Here is a 13,628-nt window from a genome sequence, read left to right as displayed (position 1 = left end):
AAATTTCAAAAAAAAAAAAAAAAAAACCAAAGAAAAAAAAAAAAAAGTAAGGAAAAGAAAAAAAAAAAAGAACGGTGTTCAAAGGTGTTCCAGTTTGGACAAGAGATTCTATGGTGACTCTCCATACAAATCTTAGTTATGTGTCCCTGAGGTTCAGCTGAGCCTCGTTTTCACCATGTGCCTCTTCAGAGTTTTTACGGCTAAAAGAAATTAATTGCTGCCCTTTATTATTTTACCCGGTGCAGAGACAAGTCGTTCGACATGTGACAGGATTTAATCCTCCCCCAAACCCCACAGGTCAGAACGATCCTCCCCATTTTACCAGTGAGGAAACTGATGCCCAGAGATGGGGGCTGGGGAAAGAGAGGGGCTCTGTGCTTTTCTGAACTTTCCTGACTAGGAAAAAGCCTACAGATAGGAGGTGGGAGAGGGTAGTCGCTTTATTTGTCGGGATTTTTTTTGCGGGGGGGGGGGGGGGGGGCGAGGAGAAAGCAGGGAAGCCCTCTGAATTTGGCAAAGGTGGCCCTTTCCTGAGGCTCCCTGGAGACATCTTCCCGCGTGTGGAACATCTGGGGTGGGAATGGGCACGGAACACGAGCGGGAGCAGAGTCTGACATCTTTTAAGAGCGTGAGGATGACTCCTTCTGCAGGAGGGCCGAGCCAGAAAGGTCATTCTGGGCCTTCAGAAATCCAGCCTGCCTGCCAAATGCATCCTTGTGCCGCACTCCTGACATTGAGAGATACCTGCACGGCCTCTGTCGGGCTTACGATGAGGTGCAGGAAAAGTACAAAGGCTGAAAACTTGACCGGTCCAGAGAGACTGACAACGGGCCAGATGCATTAAACGCTCCACAGACCACGAGGCTGCGCACGACGACCACCCGATACGGGGACCTCGCCAGAGATGTGGCCCAGCCCAGACATGCTTTACGCCCAATAATGATCCAAATGGACTCCTCAAGAAAGCAATCACCCTGAACACACTGTGCCCTCCAGACGTGTAACAGGCCTGGCACACGGGCCACTCCCCTGCTCAGAGCAGCGCTGACACGGCCACCTGCCCAGACCTGCTACCCATCCCGTTCACACCAATGACCTAAGGCGCACGACCACTTGCTGGCACCGTGAGAGGCCCCACCCACCAGAACTCGGGTGGGTAAGATGGGGAAGGAGACCAAGCTGAGGTTACCTGAAGTTCCCAGCAGAGCAACACCTTCCATCTCGCAGCCATATAAAACCCTGCTACTCAAAGTGCGGTCCCTGAAGCAGGCGCCCTGGCGTCACCTACACGTGTGTCAGAAATGCAGAAACTCAGACCTCATAATCCTGCATAATAAATTCATAAAAATCTGCATAATTCCCCAGGTGGCTCATACGCACTTGAAGCATGAGAAACGCTGCTAAAAATGCTTGAATATCTTTCTAGAAGTCTGAGCTGGGCATCATTTTTACGGGATCGCCGTAGCTGAAGAAGGAGTGAGCGGGGGGGTGGCGCCTGGGTGGCTCAGTCGGCTGAGCATCCATCCGGCTTCGGCTCGGGTCGTGATCTTGCGGCTCGTGGGTTCGAGCCCCACATCGGGGTCTGTGCTGACAGCTCAGAGACTGGAGTCTGCTTCCGATTCTGTGTGTCTGTCCCTCCTCCGTTCACACTCTCTCTCTCTTCTCTGAAAGTAAATAAATGAAACATTTTTTAAAAATTAAAAATTCATTAAAAAAATGATAGAAAGGAGCAGGGAGCAGCCATCGTTCATGTGAAGATATGCCTGCTCACTCAGGATTGTCGTCATGGGCGGGCAAACGTAACAAGCAGGTGGTGATGGCTGACCAGTCACACGTGTTTAGGAAGCTTTGTGTTTCTTAATCTTTTAGAAAACAACCCCAGGATCTGCACACACTTCTCTGAGCCTAATCCAGAGCCAGAAGAGAATTCTGAAAAATTATACACGCTTCCAAGTCTGTTACGGGAATAAGCTTCTGGCAGATTCTGCCTATTTCCCTCAAAATCTGAACATCGTCACAGTCAGGTACTTATTCCTGCCACTCTGACAAGAGCAGGATTATTAACTCTGCCTACGGTAAAATATTCATGTGAAAAATAAAATGCGTTGCAATTTTATGCATTACAACTACTATGAGCTGTTAATGGCTTAGGTGTCCAGACACATCTCATTCCTCACGAGGACTCGTTTCCAACGAGGACACTTCTGTGTGGCTAATTGGGTCCCCTCGTTTTGAACTATTGGCCATAGGTGTGCTGATTCTTCTGTTTACTTCTCCTGACACGGAATCTATGTTTGTCTCACACTGAAAGTTGAGACGGATTCTGTCAGAATTGTTTTTGTTCCCTTCCAAATCCTTCAGTTCCAGAAAAAGGGAGAAGGAAAGTGTATTGTTTTTCTTGGCCAGATCAAAATTCCAATTGCCTAGAAGGATGAAGAGATCAGCAGAAATTGCCTCGCCGGCAACCTTCACCCCAACCCCATCTCACACACACACACACACACACACACACACACACACACACACACACACTAAAGCAGCAGTCAGGTGACTCTGGGCTGTTTGCTGCACAGAAGTGATGTATTAGAAAAAAAGGAAAGATAGGCACCTGGGTGGACCAGTCGGTTAAACCTCTGACTCTCGGTTTTGGCTCAGGTCATGATCTCACGGTTCATGAGTCTGAGTCCCATGTCGGGCTCTGCGCTGACAGTCTGGACTCTGCTTGGGATTCTCTCTCTTTGCCCCTCCCCCGCTCCTTCCTCTATCTCCACTCTCACAAAATAAATAAACATTTAAGAAAAGAGAAAAAGGAAAGAAAAAGGAATCTCTTTCCAGCTCTTGAGCTTTGAATAGCTGTGTTCCCGAAGCATCGCTTTCGGGAAACTTTCTTCCCTGTGATCAGAAAAGCAACGGGATTGTGGGTGAGGGATGCCCATCTCCACCAGAGGAAGGAGGACTTTTTCTTTGTACAAAGGTACTTCTGCTCACCAAGCAGGGAGCCTGCGTGGCTGTGCACACCCACAGGGCACACTGTTTCCTGTGTGGACCATCCAGATGGGTGTCTTTTTCTGATTTGCGCGAAGGCAACATAAATGCTCATGGAGACCCGGGGGTGGGGGTGGGGGGTGGTCCTGAGCAGGAGGCTCTGTTTTCCGCACTTAAATTAGGCCAAGGAAGGTCAGGAAGTAAGGAGAGGAGCTGGGTCTGCTGCCCCATGGAGATTCCGGGGGAGAGAGGAAGACTCTAGAGAAGAAATGGTTACGGGACATATGTGGGCAGAGGGAACTTACCTCTGGCTGTTTCCTGTATGGGAGCAGGGAGCAGGGGCAGCAGCTTCTCTGCTGCCCCCAGGGGGCTGGAGGGCCAGCTCCATCATGAACTTCACAGACAAGGAAACGGAGGAAGGAGAGGGCATGCACAGAGGAGGCTAGCTGGGGAGGGGGGAATCAGAACCAGAACCCCAACGATCAACACCTGTTTTTCCCTGACCTGTGGCCCCCTCTCCTCACAAATGCACACCTTCTTATAATAGAAGCTTACCAGAATTTGGGGTGGGGGGAGTGGGGAACAATGCAAAGGGCGGTGGACCCACAGTGGACCAAGTTTAAATTTCCTCCATGATGGTAGAATAGGAGCTTGGGTTAGAAGATAAGTGGTTACAGGGGGTGCCGGGGTGGCTCAGTCGGTTAAGCATCTGACTTCAGCTCAGGTCACAAACTCATGGTTTATGGTTTTAAGCCCTGCGTCAGGCTCTGTGCTGACAGCTCAGAGCCTGGAGCCTGCTTCAGGGTCTGCGTTTCCCTCTCTCTGACCCTCCCCTGCTCACGCTTTCTCTCTCTCTCTCTCTCTCAAAAGCAAATAAACATAAAAAAAAAAATTTTTTTTTAAAGGAGATAAGTGGTTACAGGAAAAAGGAAATAAAACAAATAAAAGAGGGTACATTTTTGCTTCCCTGTATTTTGTAGGCTGAGTCATACCTGCTATCCTTCCTTCTGCCCAGTCAGGCACCACTGTTTATTTTGAGACAGAGATTTCTAATACTACCTAACATCATGCTTTTAATCAGCACGAAGTGCATATTTTTTAACTTGGCAAACGATGTAGTTCCTTAGAAAAACATTTTTTTTAGTGGCATGATTCTCAAAAACAACATTTAAAGAGTTCTTAAGCAAATTCAAATTTCTCTGATATTAAATGGAAATATCCTGACCTCTTACATTCTAGACAGAGTTTGCTAATAGTACAAATATTTCAGAATTTATTGGTAAAATAATAGTCTGTATTAAGTTCCAATTATTCTGTTAATGTTTAAACCATCTTGGGGCTCCTGGGTGGCTCAGTCAGTTAAGCGTCCGACTTCGGCTCGGGTCATGATCTCACGGTCCGTGGGCTCGAGCCCCGCGTCGGGCTCTGTGCTGACAGCTCAGAGCCTGGAGCCTGCTTCGGATTCTGTGTCTCCCTCTCTCTCTGCCCCGCCCCCACTTGTGCTCTGTCTCTGTCTCAAAAATAAATAAGTCTTAAAAAAATTTTTTTACACATCTTAAGTTACCTAAGCTCCGCATGTTTGTCTTCTCATTTTCAAGAAACAAATTAGTTTTGCGCCCCAATGAAAAGGTACACTTGTATAAAAAAAGACGTTTCAAACAAAATGGGACATTTCGACCCATTTTAAAAAAGCAGCAGCCTGGTAAATAAATACAGGCATGTAAATAAAGGTCTCTGGCTTTCTTCTCTTCCAATAGTTGGAAGAGACGAATGAAAAAGAATTAATACAGTAATTTTCCCATTTGGCCCCCCTTCTAAACTTTCTTCAGCTCCCCAGCATTTATACCAAATTTGCCTTAGTTCTTATTTGAAGGGGACAGTCATAAAAAAGTCTTGAGAAGTGTTATAAAGTTTCCTAATTAAGATACATATTTTTTTCTAACATGGATTAAAACAAGTGTTTTCTGTATTTACAAGCGTTCGGTATAACAGCAACAACATCCCTCTGGTTTACAAGTCAAAAGTGAGGAAAAATACACGTCGCCTTTTGCTTTTACAGAAGCACACATGTCACCTGCACCCCGATTCAGACACACAGCCTGAAATCTGAAGCACACAACGCAAATGGTCACAGGGGGTAAAGCGATCTCTTCCGGAAGACTCTCCCCCCGGTCAGCGTATCGCCCCCTTTACAAAAACGCCACATAAACTAATTCCCGCCCTCCCTCTCCCTCTTAGACGTTTGATTTCAAGTGCACACTTGTATGGAGCCCATGTTACGCTTGCTGTTCTGTTCTATTCAACTAGCTGTTGCTCGAAGGTATGTACGGACGTGGTTTAGACTTCAGGACTTCATGCCCCCCAAGGTTAAGGCCACGACCTTTCCCATCTCCGGCGGGAGGGAGAGACGGAGACACGGAATCCGAAGCAGGTAAGACGGAACTGACTTCCCCACATTCGTCTCACGAAATCCTCAGAAGTGACTGATTTAAACAACTCCACTTCCCACCCTCTCCTGAAGTTGGGGGAGAAGAGGAAGGATGTTTATGGTGGTTGTTGAGCGAGGCTTCAGGGAAAGCTCCCCCCCCCCTTTTTTTTTTTTTTTTTGGCTTCCTCTTCTTCCCCATTTTTTTTGCAGGGAACAGAAAATGATGACCACGGTACAGTGTCTACACCTTGGGATCTTGAGGCTTCAAGCTCTTGTATTAAGGGTGGCTGAGCCAGACGGCAAGGGGGCTGAATCCCTCACGACGGGATGGGACCACCATTGCAGAGCATGAGGTAAGGTTCCATCGGAGAAGCAGCATCACTAGTGTGTGTGTGTGTGTGTGTGTGTGTGTGTGTGTGTGTGTGTCCCGTGACAGAGACTGGACCTTGAGTAACTTCGCGAGCAGGTTAAGCCCTATCTGCAAGGCTGTGGTCCTTGTACCTGATGCTAGAGGCTGCACGCGGCTGAGAAGGAAAGATGGACATGAGATGAAAGAGAAGACCAACCAGAACACTCCGGCACCATCTGGAGTCCTTGGGACAGACTGGGCCCGTGTTAGGCCGTACTGACCTGAGGGGTGGAAACAGCCCTTAGACACTGGGGACTTTTACGGTGGAGCTAAATGCATACACCTGACCCGGGCATCCAAGAAGCTAAGAGGATCCAAGAAAAGGTGGAAAGAGTGTGGGTCCTCACATCAATGAGGTGGGCCAGCAGATATACGAGAACAGACGCGTTCTCAGGTGACCCGAGAACACAGGATGGCTGCCGTGGCCCTTCTCCTCCCCACATTTCCCCAAGAACCTCTGTGCAACCCCCTCTAACCAGGGACACAAGGGGAAAGGGAATCCCAGAATACAGCGTCACACAGCTTGGAGGCCGTCACATCCTGCGGTTCGTGAAGTTTCCTTTTTTTTAATTAAAAAAAAAATGGTTTTTTCACATTTATTTATTTTTGAGAGACAGAGAGAGACAGAGCATGAGCAGGAGAGGGGCAGAGAGAGAGGGAGACGCAGAATCCGAAGCAGGCTCCGGGCTCCGAGCTGCCTGCACAGAGCCCGACGCGGGGGCTCAAAACCACGGATCGTGAGATCTTGACCTGAGTCAAAGTCGGATGCTCAACTGACTGAGCCCCTACATTTCCTTTTTTTAGAACTACTTCATTTGAAACACTGTTAGCAATGAAATACAATCCCTAATGGATGCTGGGCCCCTATAAAGAAATGTTGACTCGTGGCTGAACTAAATAACGAATGTGACATGTGGACTCAGATAACTTCAACAGAAACTTTCCTTGTCTTGATTGCATGTGAGACGTCCCTTTAAAGAAAACTATTGAAAACCTTCAAGAAACGCATACGTGGAGAAGGAAAAGTTAAAAGGTCAAGGCATTGCTAGAGAAGGGCAGAATGAAAGAATCATCTTCTTCATTCCGGAAAGAAGGCCGGGAAGGGATAGGTCATTGTCTATTTGGCAACAGAAGACATAGCCAAGAGAACTGTGGGGCTTGTAAAGAAAATTCTGAAAGGTTAATTCCGGGATGAAGGGACAGCATCGCAATGCCAAGTTGTTTTTTAATTTTATTTATTTTTTCTGAGAGAGAGGGAGCATGTGTGAGCAGGGGAGGGGCCGGGGTGGGGGAGAGAAGACAGAGAGAAAGAGAGAGAGAAGAGAATCTTAAGCAGGCTCCATGCTGGGCATGGGGCTCGATCTCACGACTGTGAGATCATGACCTGAGCTGAAATCAACAGTTGGGCACTTAATCGACTGAGCCACCCAGGCGCCCTGAGTTGTTTTGCTTTGTGGCGTAACAGGCACCCTGTTATGTGACATAAGCTTTTGAAGTACAAGCATTTACGTTTTAAGCCCGTTACTGTGTTGTTACAAACAAGACAATTCCTTGAAATCTGGGAAGGCGGGCGGCACACCACTTGTGTCAGGTGGATCGTCTGGAACTGAGCGAGGACCGCAAGCAGGTTAGTGGAAGCGGGGGCTACCTGTGAACAATAAAGGGGGCAGGAAGCAGAATGGGGCAGAGAGAGCTTGCAGATCCTGAGGTGGACCTGACTCTTTGGGAAGAAAGGGGAGGGAAGCAGGATTCTCTGCGAAAGCCTCAGATTGTGATGCAGATTTGACAAGGTTCAGGTGAATCCAAAGGGGAGCCCTGGGAGAGCCCCACATCTGGCAGAAAGGGCCAAGCCCTAGGATTCACGTCACGCTCAGTCGCTGGTTGGGACATTTCTTAGAAAGAATGTGGTGTCGGCTCAAAAGCCGGGTTGGATCCTGAAGGTGCTGGCACTGGAGGCTGTCAGCCAAGCGCACTCCCCATCCCGGCGATCAGCGGGACCTTCCTTGAAGCAGATCTACGCAAGCGGGCTTCTGTGCCTGCCACGGCACGGTAATGATAGATAGATCCTTTCAACACGAGAGACAAACCCATGTCTCAAAGCCAAGATGATAAGAATACTTATTAGGGCAGTGTGGCTTGCCTCGGACCAGAAACTCATTGGGAAGAACGATTAAGAAATGAATGGGTCTCTACCAGGACATATTACTCTTGATTTTGAGCTGGGAGGTTGCGCTGTGTTCACCCCACACCCCGAACTGGATTGGAACACGGGTTGACATTTATCCACGGTGTTCCCTGTGGCCAAGTTCAGTGACTTTTCTCCCCATTCAGCACACATTCTCCAGGTGAGTCATGCTCCCGTATCTCCCCCACCCAATCAAAGCCCCGCTGTCCCTGCACCCCAACCTCAGGCTTCCTACCTTCCCTAATACCGTAACTTCCCACCAAAGTGTACCTGCTCTGTTTTTCGTTGGCAGACTGACAACCGAGGCTGAAAACTAATTGGCTCGGCTGATGAGAGCATGATGATCGCCTTATTTACCCCTACAGAATTCACCCAAAGAAATGGCTAGCCAAGGGGGGTAGGGGGTGCGGATTTCCTTTCATTTGTTCAGGCCGATGTTGGCGAAATTTTGGACAATGTTGGTAGGTGGTATTTGCCGTTTACATCGAGAAGGCAGCAGCTTATGCTAAATATAATGGCTAGTTCCATATTTTGCTCCCAAAAGGTACTCATTCCTGATTAACGACCTCAGCAAGTGGGTAATGATTATTCATCGGCCTCTTTAGGAACTTTAATCGTGTGGAGGACTTTCTAGACTTCAGATGGACTACTCTAGATAGAGGCATAGAAACAGTAATCAAGTAACAAGTAAGTACCTGCTGGATACAGGGGATGGTGCTTGGTACTTTAAGGGTACCACGGGTTTAATTTAGCTGTCCGACAAATTATACACTATAATGCCATTTTACAGATGAGGGTCAGAAAAGTTCAACGGCCTAAGATCAGTCAACCAGCAAATTATAGTGGTCAGGCCTGATGCAGATCAGGTCTATCGGGCTCCCCACTCTTTTACCCTATTCTTTCTCACCCTACAATTCACAATTACTCGGACTTGCAACTTGAACTCCACCTCCATTGACATTAGCAGGGTTTAACAGTTGGTGTGCTGGCTGGTGGGGGGGGGGGCAGCTGGAATTACAGAGAAGATAAGATTGGCCACGTGTAGATGACTGCTGACACAATTACCCCACACCATATTGGGGGAGGGTTATCACAAGTTTCTTTGCTTTTTATATATTTGAAATTTGCCATAATAAACGCTGGCTTATAGGAATGTTCATTCTGTAGAGGCTTTCGATAGCCACAAATGCAGGATCCCAACTGGCAATACACACACACACACACACACACACACACACACACACACACACAGCTGAAAACTTCTTCTACAGCAGACAATGCAGATATTAATCAGTTGTCAAGGTGCAAAACCAAGTCCAGAGATCTCGGCGTGCCCCACATACATCAGTGGGAGCAAATGCTCCCTTTCTGTGAATGAATCACAGCATTCAGCTCCACTCTCTGTCATGCTCCTCGCCGTTTGCTCAAGCCCAGCCAAACCAAACGAGGGATCACCAGTGGAGAGAACTGCAAATGTTTGCAAACTGTGAGCAAATGAGGAGAGAGTCCCACATTTAGAGAGACATGAATTATTGTGTGCAGGTATAAATAAACATTGTTCTCTGCTCAGGGTCTGTCAGCACCTCCGTGCTCCACACAAACTCATCCAGAGATAAATGAGCTAGTGTTACTCGTACCTGATGAGCTCCAAAAACCACCTGAAGGGGCACACGCTGTACTTTGCTAAGCTTGTTTGCAAAACTCAGCCCTTGGAATACAGAGCTGCCCACAAAGCACGCAGCCAACTCTGAAATATGTGTTTTTAGGGAGCCATGAGGGCAAAACGGGTGTTCTCTTTTGTTGACCCACGTTCCAGGTCTTGGCAGTGGGCGCTCCGGGAGTCCAGGAGTCCACAATTATTTTCCCCTCTCCCTTGTCCATTTTTTAATTAAGGCATGCTTATTATATGATATGATTTAAAATACAATCAAAAGGAACATTTAAAATTGCCTTAATTCTCCCAACCAGAAGTAACCACTGCTAATTTTGAACACATGCTTCTAGAATTTTTAATGCATGTATAAAGTCTACAGAATTCAAACAGGAACATAGTGTAGGTAACCTGCATTGTTCATTCAAAAAGAGCCTATGAACGTTTTAATGCCCATAAACAGCCTTTACAACGATATTTATAATGTCTGAGCATATGGACATAAAATAATTTATTTAGTCAAGACGTATTATTGGAGATTTACCGGGAACTGAACCTTTGGGCCTCTCTCAAATTTAATTTTTGCTCCTGAAACTGAGCTTGAGTGACTATTTTCATAGACAACTGTTTCTACCAATCCATTGTAAGGATAAATCCTTAAAAGCAGAATGCACAGATTAGAACTTTTGGAGGCTTCTTCTAGAGAGTACACATGATCCTGTTCCTCATCATCCTACATTTAATAGCACTGACTGATAACTATTCTTTTTTTTTTTTAATCTTTGCCAATTCAAAAGATACCTTTGCATTACATCACATTTTTAAATTTGTGCTTCTCTTACATTAATGATACCGAAGTTTTTTTTGTTTGTTTTACTTTTTAAAAATTTTTTAATGTTTATTTGTTTTGAGAGAGACAGAGTGCGAGCAGGGGAGGGGCAGAGAGAGAGGGAGACACAGAATCGGAAGCAGGCTCCAGGCTCTGAGCCGTCAGCACAGAGCCCGACACGGGGCTCAAACTCCCCAGCCGGGAGATCATGACCTGAGCGGAAGTCGGACGCTCAACCAACTGAGCCACCCAGGCACCCCAATGATACTGAAGTTTTTTTATCATATTTATTGAAAAAATGTGTATCTTCCTCTCTGTTCATATGCTTTTGTGCATTTAGTATTCATCTCTAAGGCTGTTCACATCTCAATAGCAGTATTTCCTTGTCTGTCCTGTGCAATGCAATTTTCCCCCATTTTTGACTTGATTTGTTCTTTGGAACACACAAAAGTTTAAGATTTTTAGGTTAAAAAATGCACACACCTTAATCTTTATGGATTCTATGATTTAAGTTGTACATGGACTATCCTTCCCAAGCTTATCTGTTCTTTTATTAACTCATTTAAAATTTTCAATCTATCTGGAATAAACTTTAGAGAGTAGTGTGAGGTATAGACATAACATTTTTTTCTCCCCATGTGATGAGTCAGTGGTTCCTACCCTGTTTTTAGTATAAACACTCTAATTTGTTGTGATGAGCACTGGGTGTTATATACAAGTGTTGAATCACTGTATTGTATACCCGAAACTACTATTACACCATATGTTAATTTCAATTTAGATAAACATTTATGTATATATGTACATATAAAAATAAGAATATATACATATATATGTATATATATGCACTCTTTTCCATACTGATTTAACCTATCGCCCTTATCTAAATATGCTAGATACTTATATAGTCTTTGGTCTGTCCTCATTCTTTTCATTCTGTTTCAGTGGTCTTGGTATCTATTCTTGGGCAAGTACCACCAAGTTATTTTAGCTATTGGTCACTTTCTTTTTTTAAAAAATTTTAAAAATGTTTTATTATTTATTTTTGAGAGAGGCAGAGCATGAGCGGGGGAGGAGCAGAGAGACAGAGAAGGAGACACAGAATTTCAAGCAGGCGAGCCTGACGCGGGGCCCGACCCCACAGACTGCGAGATCATGACCTGATCTGAGGTCTGACGCTCCACCGACTGAGCCACCCAGGTGCCCTGCAATTGGTCACTTTCCAGACGTATTAATACCTTAGTGGAGAGCCCTATCTTATTCTGTTTTGTTTTCCGACTTTTCTTAGCTGTTCTCTCTCATTATTCTTCCTCACTTTGGAATCATTTAGGCACTATGTCTGGGATTACGTTACAGCCATAGATTACGGTGCAGAGAATGAACAGCCTGCGATATTCTCTCTCCTAACACAGAAAGCTGGTGTCTTTTCATGCATTGCAGTTACGTTGGGTGGGGCCATCTGATCAGTTCCGAGCAGTGAGCTGGGAACGTCAGAGACATTTACCACGTATGATCAGAGGGAATTAAGAGCATATGTGAGTCTTTCACATTCTCTTCCTCTGAGGTGGTGACCATAGAGGCCATATCCTGAGAATGGTGGAGTCACAAGGTGGAAACAGCCTGGATTCTTGAAGTCCTGCTTGGAGGACGGTAATTCTGAAGTCACCCAGCCCGCACTAAGCTTGAAGTGAGCAAGACGTAAACCTTTGGTTTGTGTCAAGCCATATAGGTCTGCGGCTTTGTTTATTACCGTAGTATAGTCCCTTAGTAAAGGCTGCACATTTCTTAAGTATTGAGAGGTCTCTTGTTACTGTGATAAGGGAGTCACATTTTCACTTACCGTGATGTTCCTTTCTACCGGACAGGGGACCCATCTGCCTAGCAGGAGAGGAAGGGGACAGATAGATACAAGGCAGGAGCCTAAGAGCTCCTGTTCCTGACTGTAGTTCTAGCTCACACTCGGCCAGGGCTGCAGGGCAATGCTCCAGGGTGGTTCTTCCCAGAGCAGACCCACTTCCTGTCTTAAGACAGCTTTGCTGCTGACCTGCTTTCCTGAGCCCGGGAACTCGTTCCAAGTAGAAAGGCCACCAAATGCTTCAGGCAGCCTCTGTGTCTGTACCTGAGACGCTCAATCCTGGATTGTTTGTCCTGGCTCCCGGCCCCTCTAGCTCTGAGTCCGGGGAGGCGGGCATTGGTTGAATTCTGCTTGGTGGCCCCTCCTCGTTCTCTGTGCGGGAGTCTCAGCCTTTATGTGTCCTGAAATCGCGGACTGATGGGCTCTTGTCACAATCTGGCCTCACCTATGCTCTAAATTTGCAGGAGTTCTTGGAAATTCCAGCCAAGTGGGCACCACCCCCGATTTCACAGGCACACATGTTCTTTTCATAGAGAATGTGGAGGTGTGTGTGTATGGGGAGGGGAGAATTAATTAAATGTGTGAGTGCAAATCGTCATTTTAGACTAGTGGTTCTTTCATGGGTATTTTCAGGAGAACGTGGAAAAACTAAGTGCAAACCCAGATGTCAGTGGAGGGAGCAAGTTATCCCCTCCCCCACCCTCCACCATCCTCTCTGCACGTGCAAGAAAGTAGCACTACCTGGATTTATGTTCCCACTGAAACTTCCCTTAGAAAATGGAAATGATTACGGTCAGTTTCAAATGATATTTTTCCCTCGGATGCATAAATCAGGCTAGCCAGAACTCAGTTGATGTTCTCCTTTGCTTTCCCGCCCCGGTTCCTGCTTTTTCAAACACCCATTCATGAATGAGATCTTATCTGTGGCAAAGGTCTTCGCTAACCCTGGGGTAAAATATATTAAATACGAGTATTTTTTTTTCACAGAGCGAAAACTACTCAACTTAAATGCCTATCAGATTATACCCTTTCTAATATTTTTGGCATGAAAATGATCTATCTCTTATGAAGCAATCTTAACGTACCCTGGATGGTAGTTTGATTTGTTTTAAAACGCCTTCACGGAGTTGTGGGCAATGCTGTGTTTGGTTTCTACATGATTTTTGAAATTTTTTGTGGTCTATACAATCCCAGACCCTAGGAACCACTGGAATGCATCTTCAAATAGTTGCTCAACAAGTGGAATATTTTCGGAGCCTTTGCATTTCTGAGAATGCCCGCCTGTC

At 46.1% G+C, this 13,628-nt stretch overlaps 2 long non-coding RNA genes across 11 annotated transcripts in view; one reads left to right on the top strand and one right to left on the bottom strand.

Annotated features, from left to right (window-relative positions):
* LOC121015876 (uncharacterized) overlaps positions 1-1,577 on the bottom strand; it is a 183,420-nt gene extending 181,843 nt beyond the window's left edge. For 9 of the 10 annotated variants that reach the window (XR_005784014.1, XR_005784013.1, XR_005784017.1 and 6 more), the window contains exon 1: positions 1,190-1,577. This is a non-coding gene — a long non-coding RNA (uncharacterized LOC121015876). The remainder of the gene's footprint in view (positions 1-1,189) is intronic. The other variant, XR_005784020.1, reaches the window with a different exon arrangement.
* A 3,991-nt stretch (positions 1,578-5,568) lies between these two features.
* Positions 5,569-13,425, top strand: LOC121015878 (uncharacterized). Its single transcript, XR_005784021.1, has 3 exons — positions 5,569-5,766; positions 8,552-8,694; positions 13,330-13,425. It is a non-coding gene; the product is annotated as an uncharacterized LOC121015878 (long non-coding RNA).
* The last annotated feature ends 203 nt before the right edge of the window (positions 13,426-13,628 follow it).

This window comes from Herpailurus yagouaroundi, unplaced genomic scaffold, assembly GCF_014898765.1.
Source record: "Herpailurus yagouaroundi ecotype Mexico unplaced genomic scaffold, PumYag 208, whole genome shotgun sequence".
NCBI classification, from domain to species: domain Eukaryota; kingdom Metazoa; phylum Chordata; class Mammalia; order Carnivora; family Felidae; genus Herpailurus; species Herpailurus yagouaroundi.
The sequence above is the reverse complement of the archived record's forward strand: the minus strand, read 5'-3'. Positions and strand labels throughout refer to the sequence as shown.